Source organism: Sciurus vulgaris (genome assembly GCF_902686455.1).
Source record: "Sciurus vulgaris genome assembly, chromosome: 5".
Taxonomy (NCBI): domain Eukaryota; kingdom Metazoa; phylum Chordata; class Mammalia; order Rodentia; family Sciuridae; genus Sciurus; species Sciurus vulgaris.
Window position 1 is genome coordinate 37,505,393 of NC_136465.1, and position 14,524 is coordinate 37,519,916.

Here is a 14,524-nt window from a genome sequence, read left to right on the forward strand (position 1 = left end):
ATTCAACAAGACACATAAAGTCCATTGTAATCTGGTGGCAGAGTACTTTTGCAGCCTCATCCCCTGCCACCGAATTCTGCTCAAGCCTGTCACTTGCCCAACCAGCTGCTTTCCTGTTTGTGAAAAAGCAGAGCCATTGCTCATTTTTTGTTTTATCCTTAACTTGGGACCCAGCACATAGGCACTCAAAAGCTGGTGAGTAAATAATTACTTGCTCTTTTCTTCAGGTTTTCACAAAATATTTTAGGCTTTAGCTGAGAATTTGTTTTATATTTTAATAACTTTTTAACATAAATGGAACTGGTATTGTACAGAATTCCAAAAATTTAGAGAAGTTGAAAGAAGACAATAAGCCGACTGGGAGTAAATCTATCGATATTTGTACACATTTCCTACTAATAATTTTTCTAAAGGGCCATTTCCTATCCTCATCTACTCAGTTTCTCTGCATCATTTGATAACGCTGAATGTGCTTCCCATTCTCTGCAATGCTTATGTGACATCCTTCTGTCCTGTTTCTTGGCTGGCTCCTCTTCAGCTGCCAGCCCTCTCAATTATGGTGTTTCCAAGCATTCCATCTCCAACCCTCTTATTTTCTCATTCCACATGCTTTCTCTTTTTGTGCTCTCATACACGCCCAAAGCTTCAAATGTAACTACCAACTAACTGTCCCCAACTTAAAACTATTCTACTTACGATTTTTCAACTATATGATGGCATGAAAGTGATAAACACTCAGGAAAAAACAAACTTCAAATGCTGAATGTTGATCTTATCCCCAGACTAGTGATATGTAGTATGCTGTTCTCACCATGCTGGGCAAAGGTAGCCAGCCCCAGATCCTAGTCAGCCCCAGATCATGAGGGAAAAGGGTCGATTCCCTTGCTAAGCTCTTAAGGTTCCATAGGTTAGGTGTATCAAAAACATTGTCAACATACAGTATTTTCAACTTATGATAAATTTATCAGGACATAACCCCATCATAAGGCAAGGAGTATGGAGTATTTGTATTTGAAGATGACTCCAAAATCCGGTGGATATTTTGCTTATTTGTTTTGCGGTACCAGGGATGGAACCCAGCAGTGCTCTACCACTGAGCTACATCCCCAGCCCTTTTTTGTTGTTGTTTTTCATTTTGGAGAGAGGGTCTCGATAAATTGTCCAGGCTGACCTTGAACTGAAAATCCTCCTGTCTCAGTCTCCAACTACCTGGGATTATAGGTATGTGCCACCATGCCTGGCAAAATCTGCAGCTTCTGAGCTCTGGACATAGTACCTTCTAGACATTCCTCAGAAGCTAAAAATTATGCATGTCTAAAACTAAACTCATAACATCTTTCCCCGTAACCTTATTTTTGTCACTTCATTAACTAGTCAGGAGACAGACTCCCTGTTTTCTCAAGCCCCTGGAGTTCCCTGAGGTATGGGGCATTGCTCTCTATTTTCCAAGCCCCTGAAATCATAAAAATAGAATGAATTTCATTCTGTTCTTATACCTTTAATGACATGTCACTGCAAACCAAAGATGTAAATATGACCCCAAACATCCACATGGTATTGATATATATATAGTAAAAAAGTATTTCTTAGCTCTTTGATGAGATACACAGAGTCCTAAATTTCTATGGTAAAAGGATGAAAATAGCAAAATATAAACTTCTGAAGTGTGGGAGGAAAGCACATTTGCCGTTCAAAGATATCTGACCAAGCACCTTAGTCTAATGTAAACACTGTCTTTTAAACAGTCTTATATAGTGAAATTAGAATGCTCTCATGGGTACATCATGTTATATTTCACCTGTGGAATGGAACATTCTAAGAGACTTACCCCAATGTGTTAAGACTAATTTCTTTTCAGGGAAGTTGGGTAGGAACTATGATTACTTGAACAAGTTAGTGATATATCTGTCCAGCAGTGGATCTTAACATGAAAAAAATATAAAGATATACTCAGAGTGAACTTTTTACAAATGGGCTTTTACATTTTTATTTTTCTAATAATAATAGTTTAATAAAAGAATCATTCAAGTAGCAAACATTTGCCAAGTGCCCATGAAGGCTTCTCCCCACCTGGTATAATAACAGTGAACAAAATGAAAAATTGCTGCCTTCCAAGAGGTTTGTTTTACAGTCTAGTCAATTGACATGCTAATTTCCATTGTAGCATCCCAGGAATGGCCCAGACATCACTTCCACTTATAATCACAGACTTTAGAACTGTACATTAAAGTCAAGAATATGTAATATGATGGCGTACTAACTCAAGTGCAAGTATTCACAGCTGTGATTGAATAAGGGACCCACATTAGTCTGTCAACTGCTGCTCCGGTTTTCCCCATGGTGCCACTAGTACCACTTCTGTCCTGGCCACTGGGGCTCTCCTCCATGGTGTTAGAATTCTCAGGACTGTAAAATCATGGAAAATGAGTTTTTCACACTTGCCAGAGCTATTGACCACTAGAGAGCCACAGATAATAGTCCTGCATTGCAAGGAACATTATTGTGAAGTCCAAATTGAATTAAAAAAAATAGAGCCAAGTTAAATTCTATTTGAGGCAGTAGAACTGTGAAGTTGAAAAAGCCTTTAGTCAAAGTTCAAGGATCATTGGCATCAAATTGCAGAAATTCTTGAGCATGTTTGACCATTACGTCATTTAATGATTCCTTTTCCATTTTACTAGGAACTTTGAAATGAGGCTCATTTTGCTGCAATTATTCTCTGAAAATCATGACTTTAAATTGAGTAATATATTACCCAATCCTTAGAAATAAATATTCATTTTGTCCTGTTCTCCTGAAGGAAGGAAAAACATACACTCTAAAATTGCCAAAATTTCCTTATTTATCTGTGGCGTGTGGTTGTAGTGGTGGGCGGCTGTGGGTGGGAATGGGGGTGGGGTGATCATTTTTCTTGTCCAAAGGGAAGACTTTCAACTTTGAAAGCTTCATGAATTGTTTTTGGCATAAGTTCTCAAGTGGCTATGAAATATTCATTTTCTCCGTAGTGACAAACTACAAAGTGTTGCTTTTACCTTTAAAGATAAATGGAGAAAGTGTCTATCACTTTATCTTGAAGTTCTTTAGAAAGGACTACAGTACTCCTAGGTATTGAAGATACAGATTTCAAATGTAGAAACCTAAATTCAAGGAAACCACTTGATTCACTGGTCACCAGTATATTTGAAGAATTTGTGAAATTTCCAGCCACAGCACATAAAGCTTGAGGCTTTTGCTGTTTTCTTCTTCCCCAAACTTAGTAGCATTTTGAATGATACACCTTTATTCTCTTTTGCACATTGAAAATTGGCCAATCAGAAAGGCAGATGTGACCTAAAAGAACTAAGACTATTTTTAAGTTCTCTGGCATCCTCAAAGTGTCTCCACTAAATTTCCAAATGTGCATGACAGTTCACACACAGTGCTCAGAGCTGCCCGCTCGACTTTGGTGCCTCTCTGCACATCCTTTCCCACCACGAAGCATGCAGGATCCCTGAACTGCTACCAGAGGCAAGAACAAGACAGTACCTCTGGTTCTCCTGCAGCTCATGTCTGGTGGGGGTGAGGGCAACAGACGAATGATAAGCAAACCAATAAAATAATTACAGATTTGTATTTGTGTTTTGAAGGAAAAAAACAAAGCTCTGAACAAAAATACTGGGCAATCTAGGGGTTGGGCATTAAGTTTTCTCTTAGCCCTTTCCTCCAAAAAAATGTTTTAAGCCACCACTTGAGGTGGAGGAGAAGTTTCAGTATTAGTCTCCTAGGTTGCTGGAACAGTACTACAAACTGAGGGGCTTAAATGAGCAGAAATGTATTGCCTCACAATTATCAGAGGGTAGAAGTGGAGGCTCCGGTTGTCCAGTAGACTGAAGGGAAGAATCTGTTTTGTGCCTCCTGGATTCTGATGATTTGCTTGGGTATTCCCTGGCTTGCAAATCCATCACTTAAATCTCTTGCCTTGATGGCCACAGTGTGTTCTCCCTCAATGTCGTGCATGTCCAAATCCTCTCCTCCCCCTTTAAGGACACTTACTATAATGGTTGCCTTGGATTAGGAGCGCCCCCAACCCCAGTATGACATCATCTTAACTAAGCACACCTACACTGATCTTTTTTCCCAGTAAGGTCACATTCTGAGGTCCTGGAGGTTAGGACTTCAACATATGAATTTGGGGGAGGAGAGTACAGTTTAACCCATAACCAGTACCAGTATGCAGTGAAAGACCCAAGCAGAGGAAAGAGTGGGGACAGATTCCCTAAGAAGCAAAAGTGCCTGGGTGTAATCTAGGAACTGACAGAAAGCAAGTGTGACTTCAGAGTTGAGGGTGAGGGTAAGGAGGACATGGAATGTGGGGGACAGGTGGGCAGGGGTTAGATCAAAGAGCTTGAATATTATTCTACAAGCAGTAGGAAGATTTTGAAGGTTTTAACAGGATCCACCTGTGGTCTTAAATGATCACCCTATAAATTTCTGCAGCTGTCTCCTCAACATCAATGAAATGCAAGTATTTCTTAATTTGTTGACTTTTTTAGAGGAATTTGGAACTGTTCGTTGTCTTTCCATCCATTACATGATGAATGTGCTAAGAAGCAGAGCTTTATTTATATTTAGTCTTTTTTTATTCTCTTTTTGAATACCTAAGTCAAAATATTCATTCTCCTTTAACTTTATCTCTGATTTCTATCTCTACAAATAAATGATGTTAACCAATTTAATAAATGTCTTTTTATCATCCCATCCCTCCAGGAAAAAAAAAAAAAAAAAGACACTTTTTCTTTAAAAAAAAAAAAAAAGAAGAAGAAGAAGAAGAAGATATATTCAGCTGTGGATTTTCAGACCCATACTATTTTCTTCAGACTGTTTTGAATGAACAGTGATGATTTTCAGAGATTGTGTAACCACAAAATCAACATTCATTCCAAAATTATAATGATTTTGAATGTATTTCACTTTTTTATTTTTAAAAATTTCAGATTTTTTTTTCTATCAGAAGAAATTCCCTATGTGATCATCTTCTAAAACTGACTTTTCGTTGGCCAATCAGTAAAAGTAAAATTTCATGATTTGCCTAAATGTTTTGTAATTTGAAAGTAAATATTAGTTTAAATAGCCCATTGCATACTTTTTCAACTTTAAACTGTGGATCTTGGCTTTAGGCTCCGTTCCTTTCCAAACAAAGAAGATCCACTTTTTTCGCTTTTACATAGTGAAGTTCTGAGTGGGATGTCATTTGGGAGAAAAATATTCTGATACTTAAAAAATAAAATAAAACTCGAGTGTGGTGGTGCATGCCTGTAATCCCAGTGACTGAGGAGGCTAAGACAGGAGGATCACGAGTTCAAAGCCAGCCTCAGCAAAAATGAGGCACTAAGAAACTCAGTGAGACCCAGTCTCTAAATAAAATACAAAATAGGGCTGGGGATGTGGCTCTTGTGGTCAAGTGCCCCTGAGTTCAATCCCTAGTACCAAAAATAAATAAATAGATAGATAGATAGATAGATAGATAGATAGATAGATAGATAGATAGATAGATAGATAGATAGATAAAGGGCCTGGAGTTATGACTCAGTGGTAGAGTGCTTGCCTGGTATGTGTGAGACCCTGGGTTCGATACTCAGCACCACATATAAATAAATAAAAGATCCATTGACAGCCAAAAAAATATATATTTAAAAAACAAAAAGGATCAAAGCCACTCATACCATTTGCCTTACTTTAATTTCAGATCATTGAACATAAGAAAGAAAACAAAAACAGCCATGCTTGAAACACCGTAAGAACTCAGAGAAGGAAATATGTAGACCAGGCAACCCAAGGTTATGCAAGCATCTAGAGTTGAGCAAGTTCACACTGGGTGAGCCAGGCAGCCCGGTCAGCCACATCAGAGATGTCGGCCTTATGGGTCCATCACTGATGCGCAAATTGTCTCCATGTTTTTCGTTTTTACTTCCTATCTTGAGAACTTTTCGTCTTTTCAGCGATGTAAAACCAGCAGAACGATGGCCATGCATTTCACAATGTGTGCAGTTACTGTCAAGCTCTTTCCAGCCTTTCTAACAAATCTTTTTTCTTGATTGAGAAATTAGAGGAACACTTTCCCTAATCCTGTTACCTCTCTCAATGCTTGTTTATAACTGACCACATATACACTTTGTATTTGTGGATACTTTTGTGATAGTGGGAAACATTAATGCTATGCTTAGAGGATGAAAGGAAAGTAGAGTTTTATATGAATAGTATGAGCACTGCACAGATGATCACACCTAAAACCTAAGGGAAGTACATCAAAACAGCAACAGTCATCGCCTGAGTGTTAGGACAGTGAGTGATGGGGGTATTTTTTGTTTGTTTTTTGTCCCCCCCCCCCCATTGAAAAAATTAACATTTTTGAGAATGGCATTTATTTTTATCAATGTGAAATCTCTATATAATTTTATAGGTGGTCTCAGAAATGTACTCACCTTATGATTTCTATGTAAATTAATTGGATTACCTGGTTTTTCCATAGTGTTTCAAAAAAGAAAGCACTGAATTCCATATTCAAGATATTTTAAACTGTAGTGTGAAAAATGTTTGAATTTGTGTATCTTCAAGTTACATAGAAGGTAATTTTTTCTTATAAAAGCTATACAGTTTCTCTTAATCTTTTATCAAAACACTCATTTTTTTTCCAAAGGATTTATTTGTATCTCAGAAATTCAAATATTGACTCTCCCAAAGAACATATAACATACAAGAATAAAATTTCTGAAATTCAGTGCCCCCAAAATAGGTGAAAAAGATTAAGAATTCAAAGAAGTCTGTAACAGCGAATGATTCTTTTCTAATTGTAAATTTCATTTTGCTTATATGCAAATTTCAGTTACCATATTATTAACAACCAAATTCAAATTCTTAGACCTCAACCATGAGAACTTAGAAAAAGTGTAAACGTTTATGTTAAACTACTTTATTTTTGCTTGCTTTTTGGCACTTTCATAGTTACTCATCATATTGCATGTTCAGTTTTCATATATGACCAGATTAGCAGAAGGGGAAAGAGAATAACATCTCATTTGAGGGCAATTAGGGAAAGGGTTTCCCTCCCTCCCTCTGTCTCCGTCTCTAATCTGTTTCTCTCTCTCTCTCTCTCTCTCTCTCTCTCTCTCTCTCCCCCCCCTTCTATCTCCCTATCTCTATCTTTATCTCTATCTCTCTCTGCCCTACATGTACAAATTTACGATGCAAAACACATACACAGTCTAGAGGAGTGTTCCCTGTACCCAGAACCTTATTGAAATTCAAAACATTTTTTTTCTTACAGAAATAATAAGAAACACTAATAAGTACCTAGATTTTTCATTCTGGATCAAAAATAAAAGCTTGTGGGCTGAACTGGAAATACACCATTTTATTACATTGTATACATGGGAAATTTTCATTCCCCATCCAAATAGTTATTTTCAGAAGAAACTGTAAGAGCACATGGGATGTGTGGGCATGAGGCTGCTGCCCCTGGCAGGGCTGTGCTCAGCATTCTGGAGAAAAGAAGGGGGGAAAAGTCTCCTGATTCCTGATCTCAAGGCACTTAAAGAGTACATTGAGAGACAGAGCCTACCATGAAAAATCACTATTGCAAAAGAGAAACAGTGTGGAGCCTCACTCCCAGGTAATACTTCCAAACATTCATCTGCTCATTTGTCTGTTTTTTATCTGTGTTTTTTATTGTGTTTTGTATATTTTGAATGATATTTTTCTAACATTAATAATGCATGATTATAGCACAACATTGGACACTACAAACTTATCCATAGTGACAAAATCACTTGAAACAACCCAAATTTCTATCAGTACTGAATGATCGAGTAAACTATGGTTGATGCATTCTGTAGGATGTTAATAGCCATCAAAAAAGGGCAAATAAAATCAAACAACATTACTCTATGTAAATTTATGATTACACAAATGGTATGCCTTTATGCCATGTACAGAGAAACAACATGTATCCCATTTGTTTACAATAAAAAAAAAAAAGGGCAAAAGTATCTGTTCATCTGGAAAGGATGGTACATACCAGGATGTATGATAAAGAATGAAAATCAAGATGCAAAGACATTTTCATGATCTCTTTTGTGCAAACACAACAGTGACTTGCCCAAAAAAGTTTGAATTTAAAAGGATAAGGTATGCATACCAAGTTGTTAACATTGATTACCTGTGTGTATTGAGAAAAGAGTGATGATTTTAAAACAAAATGAGGGTGTGGAAATGCAGAGAAAATTAAAAAGAAAAATTAGAATCACTTTAATTTCTGATTTCTATTTTATTAGGACATCTGTGGGGGGGCTTCCCTGGGTAATTAATTATAAATACACATTTCTTGATTGCCCACTATGTTTATATCACTTCAGGGACCTTCTGGCAGGAGTCCTTCAACCCAAAGTCACCCAGTGAACCCACATGGCCCCTTTTAAATAGACAGGTGTTTCAGTTCCCTATGAGATCTGACTACTCTCCCCTGGGTAAGGGCCCATCTTAGCCCTTTGCTCATATCTCCACAGCCTGAGGGATAAGAGTTTCCTAAACTATAAAACAACCAGGTTGATATTCCTTTCATGCCATCCTGAGGCCTGTCTCCACTCTGAAGGTCCTCTTCTGGCACTAATGAGTTCTCCTACCTGGCCTTGAAGGACCCTGGTGGCTTCCTCTGGTGTTCTCACTGGAAAGAAGCCAGTTGCTGATGGAGTCCAGGCCATGAGCACACTTTGACCACAAAGCTCTGTGTGCATTTCTTCCCAACACCACCTGTAAATCCACATCCCCGGTTTGGAGGCTTCAGGGAAGGAGCATGCTCTCATCCAGTTTCCTCTGCACCTCTCCTGGACGATTATTCACCACTAGATGGATGTACAGTACGTCAACGTGATACTCGTCAGTCACACACAGAACTAAACAATTCCTGGTAGTGCTCTGGTGTGCGTCCCCCAAGGGTTCCTGTGCTGGAAACTTGGTCTCCGGTGTGGCAGTTTTGAGACAGTGGAACTTTTAGGAGGTGGAGCCTTAAAGGTGACTAGGTCCTTGGGGTGTGCCACCTTCAGAAGGGGTTCATGTCGTCTTGGGACCCTGGTTAGTTCTGCACAACAAAACAGGGCTGTTGTTAGAAAGAAAGAGAGAGAGAGAGAGAAAGAGAGAGAGAGAAAGAAAGAAAGAAAAAAAAAAAAAAGCAGTCAGGGAGATTGTCATTAAAAAAAATAACAAGTCTGGTCCCTGAATCCTTCTGGCTTTGTGTCTTGCTCGTGATCTCTCCCTCTTACATGTGTTCCCACCATGATGCCATCTTCCATATTGTGATATAGCCAAAAGGCCCTCACCAGACTCAAGCAGATATTCATGATTTGAATATCCAAAACAGTGAGCTAAATAGACCTGTTTTCTTTATAATGTACCTAGTGTCAGGTATTCTGTTATAATAACAAAAAGCATATTAATACAGAGAGTAAACAATGAAGCATACCAAGAACTACTAAAGAAAAGACTTAGAAGGCTTCCAGAAGGTAGGATTTGAGCTCTGCCTTAAGGAATAGGTTAAAAATAAATGGAGGGATTAAAAAGAGATTTATATGTATAGATTATGGATCATTACTATCTAGTCTTTAAAAGCCTCAACAGAAAGCTTTCAGACTTCTAAACATTCACTTACCCTATAAAAAGCACCAATCTGATAATTCATTTGTCCCATAATCTATTCCAGTTCTGTTTAAATCAAAGGGATTTTGTTGAATTATATATTTAAGGTATTGGTGAAATTATAAAGTCAGTTTTTTCGACTAAAAATTGGGGATGTGAGGGGGAAATCCTAGAACCAACATGCGGAAGAAATATGTACATTTAATCAGATCTCTAAACAATTCTTCGGATTCTGAAACTCTAGCCCGAAACTGTTTCTTGTGACACTTGAACTAATTCCCGAGGAATGAAAGAGTAACCTTACAGTCAGCAGTTGAGTGCCTGCAGACAGGAAGTCCCTGGGTCCTCTTGGGGCATTTGTTAGTAGACAGGCTGATGTGATGACAGTGGTGGACTTACTCGTGGTCACATCAGGATGAACCAAAGAGCTTCAAGTCATTTGTTAATGCAGCATTTCCCTCACAGGTTACTTTTAACGACGTGGCTTTCTATTCCATAATACCAAACATTTGGTGAAAACTAAAGAAAATGTCTTACATCCAGATGTTTAGCTTGTGGTCATGCAGGCAGAACACCTGTGCACCAAAACAGATGCTTGGTAGTATGTGCCTATAGCCCAGCTCCAGTTTCTGCTCTGGCTCAGGCTTCGAAGGATACCAAGGTCCCCTTGAAAGCTTCATGGTAAAGGCCTCTGTCTCTCAATGTGAGGACAGAATGACTGGTGTGACCCCTGGGCTGCCCTCTGTCTGGAACTGTGTATTCTTGTGCTGTTTGTACAAATAAACCTGAGGCACGGAGGGGTGGGAGACTAAATCTGTTTCCAGAGCAACCATAAGTCCAGTAATTTTGACATCCTGCTAAACTTCAATCTGTAGGAAAAAAAATCTTAGCTATTTCATATGGCTCAACAAAAAATGAATCAGTTATATATATGCATACTGTAATACTATATATGTGTATATATATATATATATGTATACATACACATACAAACACACACAGATATACAGAAAAAGAGAGATTTAGTACAGGTATTAGCTCATGTGATTACTGAGGCCAAGGAGTCCCACCATCTGAAGTCTGCAAGGAAAGTCAGTGGGGTGTAAATCAGTCGAAGTTTGAAGGCCTGAGAATTGGCAAGATGATTATGTAAGTCTTGGTCTGATTTTAAAGGCCCAAGGACCAGAATGACTGATGTCCAGAGCAGGAAAAGATGGATGTCCTAAGGAATTTACCTTTCCTTTGCCTTTATGTTCTGTTCTGGCCCTCCCTCAACAGATTGCATGAAGCTCCCCCACACTAGTGAGGGCCCATCTTTTTATTCAATCTGCCAATTCAAATGTTAATGTCTTTCAGAAACATCATCACAAATACACTCAGAAATAATGCATTACTGGCTATCTGGGCCTCCCTTAGCCCTGTCAAGTTGACCCATAAAATTAACCATCATACGTGTGTGTGTGTGTGTGTCAGAGTCATTAGCAAAACTTTGAGTCTACCTACTTTTTATGACATCATCTGATCCATTTTTATTAGAATGACCATTTTTCTGAGACTAGTGAGAGGTTTGGACAAAGTCAAGTAATATCAAAGAAAGGAGACTGTATGGAACCAATGCTAGGGGAGAGATAGATGAGGATGATGGGGACATGCACAAGGTTAAGAGAATAATTCTATAAAATAGGCCCATTGTGCTGACTCCCATATGCTTTCTTTGCCAAAAATCAATTTGCCTGCAGCCCTGCTTGGCCTAAGTGGACAGGGTACGTCACATTCCTCAGCAAACTACCTGTTATCTGGAAAATAACTTGATAAATGGAACCCAAGTTACTTTGAAGGGAGAGACTTTGGTAACCCTTTTCACAGATCAGATTCTGGAAGATAATACTTCCTCCTACCCATAAAATTTATAAGAATGTGTAGTTAAGAATCCTATTAGAGGGCTGGGGAGATAGCTCAGTTGGTAGAGTGCTTGCCCTGCAAACACAAGGCCCTGGGTTCAATCCCCAGCACTGCAAAAAAAAAAAAAAAAAAAGAATCCTATTAGAACTGGTCAGCATGGGTCAAGGTGACCTAGAGTTGCCATGGCAGTAGGGACTTGAAAGCCTGGTGTCATCCTGCTGTCAGTCAAAAGTCAAGAGGTAGACCTGGGTGGGACTTTCTGAAACTTCTCTGGTATCCCCAATAAAACTGGAGTGCAGGAAAGACACATTGTCCCTCTCCACTCAGAGAATCCACTTTCTCCCTTGAGAATGTCCCCTTTCCCTTTTTCTAACCCTTCAATACACTCCTGCCTCTTACTGTGAGCAACATGTCTGAAATCTTTCTGACTTGGTCACAAGAATCAGTGTTTGAAGAGGAGGCTTCACACTGCCTCAGTTTCTCCGTAGGCCCTAGCTCTGTAATTGTTACTGAGCATACAGTATATGCCAGGGGCTCTCCTGGATGTTAAACTCTGTGTCCCCCCAGTGGGTCATTTCCTTCAAGGCTAGGGATCTAATCCCCAGTTTGGTATTTTGTCCTTTTTGTCTGCTCTGCTGAACAGGTTTCTTACTGGTATCTCTGCTTCTACCTTTGTTTTCCAACAGTTCATTCTGCTCGAATGCACTGAGTGTTATTAAAATATATCATATATCATCACCTTCCTGCCAAAGCTCTTCACACATTTCCACAGCAATTAAAATAAAGTTCACTCCCTTCAGCGGCCCACAAATCCTCTCTGCGCATGTGGTCTGGCCCATGCCTACCTACCTCGTTCTCATTTCACCTGGGACTATTCTTTGCCCTGCTCACTGGCTTTTAGGTCAGGACACCACAGCCTACAGGCAAAAATCCAGATGACTGCCTGTTTCATACAGCTCTTGAACCAAGAATGGTTTTCACATTTTTAGATGGTTGAGGAAAAGAAAAGAACAACAATATTTTGTGACATGAAAATTATATGCAATTCAAATTTCAGTGTCCAAAATAAAGTTTTAGAGCAACACAGTCATGCTTATTCACTTGTATACTGTCCAAGGTTGCTTTTGCACTAAAATAACAAGAGCTGAGCAGTTGCAACCAAGACTGGATGGCCAACAAAGCTTAAAATATTTACCAGCTGGCCCTTTACAAAGGGGGGGCCAAACCCTGCTTAAGCCATAGCGACCTCCTTTCTGTTCCTAAAACCCAGCCCGTGCAGTCTCTCCCCAGGACTCTCTATTTCCTGGTCTCTCCTCCTAGAATGTTCTTCTCCAGCTTTTTACAAGGCTGGTTTGCTCTCATAAGGTCTCACGTAACTTGCACAAAACCAGCAGGAGGTCATATACCATCAGACTGTATTTCTTATCATCAGATGATCAGTTTCTGATCCATGGATGAAGAAATTTGGTACGTTTCTACCCAGCAGAAGTGAGGGGAATGAGAGGCTCTCCTGAGGTCACGATTGGCTCTGAATTCTATCTATATGGTGATGCCATCTGCTATCAGCGTGACAATGTTCCTTACCTGTTGTATCCCCGAGATTAAACAGCTGGAGGAAGAGGCTGTGAATTCCATATCCCAGGCTTGGGGCAACAAAGGAGATATCATGTCACTTCAACACATCCACCCACCATAGTCAGCAAGGAAGTAAGCACAGCCCAGATTTTTTATTTATTTATTTATTTATTTATTTATTTATTTATTTATTTTGGTACCAGGGATTGAACCCAGGGGCACTTAACCACACAGCCACATCCCCAGCCCTTTTTTGTATGTTATTTAGAGACAGGGTCTCTTGAATTGCTTACAGTCTTGGTAAATTGCTGAGGCTGGGTTTGAATTCACGATCCTCCTGCCTCAGCCTCCTGAGTCACTGGGATCACAGGACCTCCAACAGAGAGCAGGTTTTCTCTTCATTGTAGTGTACTGGTCTACCAGGAGTCAGGAGACCCTCCCCACTAAAGTCAGATCATTTAGGATGCATGTGGTCAACCTGTACAGAGCTTAGAGCAGAAGACCTCTCTTCACATCAGCTACCAGATCACACCAAGTCATTCAACCACTGTGAGCTGTTTCCTCATCTGTAAGACACTAACTAAATGACTCTTCATAGGGATTAAGGGTCAAATGAGAAAATGTTCGCAAAACTGGTTTATAATCCAAGTCTTAAAGGAATATGCACTATTTCCTTAGCTCTCTCTGAACCTATTTTGTCCTACCTTTCGAGATGTGAAACACCTATAAAAACTTAATGATACATAATATATAATTTAGCATATAATTATAATAATGATATAATTATATTATGATATAATAGTTATGATGTAACAATATTAATTAATATAACTATATATACATACATATATATATAAGCTCTAGATTCCAACCTATTTTAATGCACCTATGTCAATTTTGTTGGACTATCAAAAGAATTGAAAAGTGGGGAACTTAATGGGTTAATATCATGAAAGAGCAGCACAAAATTCTACTTGAGAAATGTGACTAAGACAACCTCTATAGTATTGTATCTTTAGAGTATATAATTAAGTTGGCATGTCCTTAAATATACTTTTTCTTCAAATTATTGGCAAGGGGGACTGGGGTTGTGGCTCAGTGCAAAGCACTTGCCTAACGTTTGAGGCACGGGGTTTCATTCTCAGCACCACATATAAATAAATTAATTAAGTAAATAAAGATCTGTCAACAACTAAAAAATATATATCTATAAATTAGCAAAAATATTTAAAAAATTAGTGTTTCTCTAAACACTAGGAATGGAACTATCATATGACCCAGCTCTTCTACTCCTTGGTATGCATCCAGAAGAACTGAAATCAGCACACTGGAGTGGCACATGCACACCAATGTTTATAGCAGCCCAGTGCACAATGGCCAA